Source organism: Tamandua tetradactyla, chromosome 4, assembly GCF_023851605.1.
Source record: "Tamandua tetradactyla isolate mTamTet1 chromosome 4, mTamTet1.pri, whole genome shotgun sequence".
In the NCBI taxonomy this organism is placed as follows: Eukaryota; Metazoa; Chordata; class Mammalia; order Pilosa; family Myrmecophagidae; genus Tamandua; species Tamandua tetradactyla.
In genome coordinates, this window is record NC_135330.1 from 22,135,583 (window position 1) to 22,140,383 (window position 4,801).

The 4,801-nt window shown below is 38.8% G+C and overlaps 1 non-coding gene across 1 annotated transcript; it reads right to left on the bottom strand.

Annotated features, from left to right (window-relative positions):
• Nucleotides 1-1,675: 1,675 nt before the first annotated feature.
• Nucleotides 1,676-1,745, bottom strand: TRNAS-GCU (transfer RNA serine (anticodon GCU)). The gene has a single exon. It is a non-coding gene; the product is annotated as a tRNA-Ser (tRNA).
• Nucleotides 1,746-4,801: the final 3,056 nt, after the last annotated feature.

The following is a 4,801-nucleotide window of genomic DNA, read 5'->3' on the forward strand; positions in this document are numbered from 1 at the left end:
CAATCAATTTTTTTCCTTCTTTTTTTGTGAAAAATAACATATATATAAAAAAGCTATAAATTTCAAAGCACAGCACCACAATTAGTTGTAGAACAGATTTCAGAGTTTGACATGGGTTAGTGACAATTTCACAATTTTAGGTTCTTACTGCTAGCTGCTCTAAAATACTGGAGACTAAAAGAGATATCAATCTAATGATTCAACATTCATATTCATTTGCTAAATCCTATCTTCTCTGTATAACTCCACTATCACACTCTCTTTAAGGGTGTTTGGCCTTTGACCATTCTAAAGTTTTCATATTGGAAGGGTCCTTCACTAATATGGGATAGGGAGATGGAATGATCTAATGTTCTGGAGAGGCTGGGCGAGGTTTCAAGACTTATCTGGACCAGGGACCCATCTGGAGGTTGTAGGTTTCTGGAAAGTTACTCTAGTGCCTGGAACCCTTGTGGAATCTTATATATTGCCCTAGATGTTCTTTAGGATTGGCTGGAATGGTCCTGGTTGGGGGCTGGCAGGATAGGCAGCAAGGTCTACCTGAAGCTTGCATAAGAGCAACCTCCTGAGTAGCCTCTCGACTCTATTTGAACTCTCTCTGCCACTGATACTTTTTAAGTTATACTTCTTCCCCCCTTTTGGTCAGGATGGAATTGTTGATTCCATGGTGCCAGGGCCAGATTCATCCCTGAGAGTCATCTCCCATGTCGCCAGGGAGACTTTCACCCCTGGATGTCATGTCCCATGTAGGCAGGAGGGCAATGATTTCACATGCAGAATTGGGCTTAGAGGGAGTGAGACCCCACCTGAACAACAAAAGAGGTCCTCCAGAAGTAACTCTTAGGCATGCCTATAGGTAGTCTAAGCTTCTCTGCTACCAACATGAGCTTCACAAGAGTAAACCTCAGGATTGAGGCATGGTCTGTTGATTTGGATGTCCCTAAAGTTTAACATAGTATCAGAGGATTCCCTGATGGTAAGGTTTAAATAGTTGCATATTCTTTCTCCCATCCCTCAAGGGACTTTGTCAATACTTTCTGATTATCAACCACTTTTGAAACTAGTAGCTTTTACTTGAAAATTTAAACATGTACCTATCTCATTCCATTTCTAGGTATTCCTCTAAGTGATGAGGAATTATATGTCCATATAAAGCTTTAAAAATGAATATTCATAGCATCTTTATTATCATAGACAAAAACTGGAAACAACACAATTGTCCATCAACAAATGACTGGTTAAATAAATTGTGATATATCCATACAAGGTATACTATTCAGCAATAAAGAGAAATAACTATTGACACATAGAACAACATGGATGCATTAAAAAATTGAAAGAATCTTGAAACATAAAAGTACATACTGCATGATCCCATTTAGATAAAACTCTAGAAAACACAAACTAACCTATATTTACAGAAAGCAGATAAGTACTAATTTGGGCATGACGGGGGCAGGGATGGTATATACGAACAATTATACTTTAGGAAACTTTTGGGAGTGATGTCTATGTTCATTTTCTTGATTGTTATTTCATGGTTATATACAAATGTCAAAACATCAGATTGAACACTTTAAATTTGTGAAGTTTATTGTATGCTAATTTCACTTCAACAAAGATGCTAAACATTTATGTATATATGTATGTATGTATGCATGTATGTATTTTTGGGTGCATGGGCCAGGAATTGAACCCGGTCTCCTGCATAGCAGGCGAGCATTCTACCACTGAATCACCCATGCACCCTAAATAATTTTTAAACAAAAAATATGCATGTTAAAATTTAAGGATAGTCACTAAATAAATCAAAATAGAAAAAGCAGTAAGTTTCAAGTATGTTGTGACAATTAGTTGTAGAACGGATTTCAGATTTCAGGGTGGATTGCAATTCCACAATTTTAGGTTTTTACTTCTAGCTGCTTTAAGGATTTAACAAATGAGTATGACTCATTTGTTATACTCATTCTGTTGATATATCTTTTTGGTCTCCAGTGTCTTAGAGTAGCTAGAAGAAAAAATGAAAAATCGTGGAACTGTAACCCTTACCAAACTTTAAAATCTGTTCTATAATTACTTGTTAAAATGTACTTGGAAATGTATTTTTTTTGTATATGTTATATTTCACAATAAAAAATGTTAAAAAATAGAATGTGTAACTTCAAATTAGCAGATGGAAAGAAAGACTTGATTAATTCAACAGAATATAGGGCAGAGGTAGAGAGAGAGAGAGAGAGAAGTAAATAAAAAGATGGCTAAGTAGAAAAAAAGTGAGATCTGACCAGGGGTCGAATAGTAAATACTTTTGACTTTGCAAGCCATATGGTCTCTGTTGCAACTATTCAACTCTGAGCATAGTTGTGTTCCAATAGATTTTACAAACAAAACAGGTGTGGGTTAGATTTAATCCAAGAGCCATATTTTCCCAACTTCTGATATAAATAAATCCAAATTTTTTAGTAATCACAATCAATATAAATGGCTTAAAGCCATCTTTTCAAAAGATGGGTAAAAAACATCCAGCCACTTTCCATTTATAAAAAGGTACACTAAACATAATGATAAATACAGGTAGAAAGTAAAAGGATGGAAAAAATAGCTCAGCAACGTAGTTTATAAAAGCCTATGAGACCAAGATGGCGATGTAAGACATTCCAGAAACGTTTCCTCTCGGAAATAACTTATAACAGGGCGCATCCTACTTGCTTGGAACTCCAGAAGATGATAGGAAACTGGAGAAGACTCCACAAACACTAAATTGAAAGGGGAGAAACACACCAAAAAAGAAGGTAGGAGATCTCCAACTCTGATGTTCCAGTCCCGACCGCACGTCGTCATCGATCCCTTATGGCTTACGAACCACAGCCTCAGGGGAGCACTCGGGTGGGGCCCCTCCTGCCGCATGGTGGACCGCACGGCAGTCCTCAGCAGTGAGTAGAGCACGGAATACATCCAGGCACAGGGACCCACCTTCACATTGACCCAGAACGGAGCCCAAGTAGTCCGTGAGTGCGTGCAGGTACCTGATATTTATTTTATTTTCTGTACTTTTCTTTAAACTTGAAATATTTCCTATTTTAAAAGATTTGTAAAAAAAGACATGAATATCAAGTTTACTATTTCCTCGGCTTAAGGCATGATCTAATATATAGCTCATGGTCACTATGACATATAAATCCCCCAGGGCCCTTATTTCAAGTCCTGTTGGATCAGCACGGTGGTGGTGATTCTGACAATCATCTTCACCCCTCAGGGGTGAGAACCATGTGGCTCTATGCTCTGTTAGGCTTGCATAAGCTGTAGGGAGGACCTTCACAATTGGTGTCTAGAAAATCTCCACCTAAAGGGGTTCTCAGCGGGGTCAGGATGGGGGGGGAGAGACATGGTAGAATGATGTAATGGGTTTCAATGTGTACACCACTGTTCTAAACCAGTTTCCCCCCCCAATACTACTTTAATTACATCACATTTCGTATATGTCTATAATATCCAGTTTTAGGTTATTTGGATTAAGTTAACATAAGTTGGTGAGTTCAGTCTATAATGTTCATTGAGCATCTGTTTTGTGCAAGGCACTGTGTCCTGGTTTGAAATTGTGTTGAACCCCAGAAAAGCCATGTTCTGTTAATCCTGATCCAATCTTGTGGGGACAGACATGTTCTTTAATTCTGATTCAGTATTGTAGGGTAGGATCTTGATTGGGTTGTTTCCATGGAGATGTCACACACTCAGTTGTGGGTGGGACCTCTTGATTAGATGTTTCCATGGAGATCTGATACTCCCAATTGTGGATGTGACCTTTTGATTAGATGTCGATGTGACTGCTCATACCAAGTGGGTCTTAATTAGTTTACTGTAGTATTTAAGAGAGTTCACAGAGAAGGAAAGAGTTCAGAGCTGACCTAGATGCAGACATTTGGAGTCACTTGGGAGTGCAGACAGAGAAGCTTGGATAGCCAATACAGAGGAAGCTTAGATGCAGACTTTTGGAGATGCAGAAGGAACTGAGAGAGCCATTTGAACCCAGAAGTCCAAAGAGAAGAAATCTCCAGCCCCAAGAGGTGCTAAGTTGAGAGATAAAACCCAGAGTTTTCCCCAGAGCAGCTAAGGCTAACAAGCACTTGGAGAGGAAGCCATTGGAATCAGAAGCACAAAGCAATGAACCGGGAGCAAGGACCTCAGATGCCAGCCATGTACCTTCCCAGATGACAGTGAAATCCTGGATGCCATTTGGCCTTTCTTTGGAATCAAGTCTTCTTTCTGTGGATGCCTTAGTTTGAATATCCTTAAGGCCTTAGAACTGTAAATTTGTAACTTAATAAATCCCCTTTATAAAAGCCAGTTTTCTGGTATATTGCATTCTGGCAGTATTAACAAACTAAAACACACTGTACTCACTTCTGAAAGTATAAAAATGAACAACTCAACTGTCTTGAGGAGCTCAAAATGTATTTGAAAGAGAAGCTTGGAATGTAGGGGGTTCCCTATTATCTCTCTAAGTTAGTTAATCAGAGTAAAGTTTCAAATGGGGACCATTGGAGATTGGGTTTTGATTCCTGTGGCAGACTGATGATTGATGGTGCTATGTTCATTTTTCAAAGCATCAACAGCAAAATCAGCATTACAGCCATGAAAACTTTTTAGCTTTAGCTCTTTGCTCAGCTCAGAGGACCTAGAGGTGGTGTGCTGCCAACAATACCCTTCAAACACTTCTCTCTGAAAGTTTTGAGTTTGGTTTGAAACAAATGTCCTTCTACTTTCAGACTCTACCAGGGATGCCATGTTCAATGAGCATTTGTGA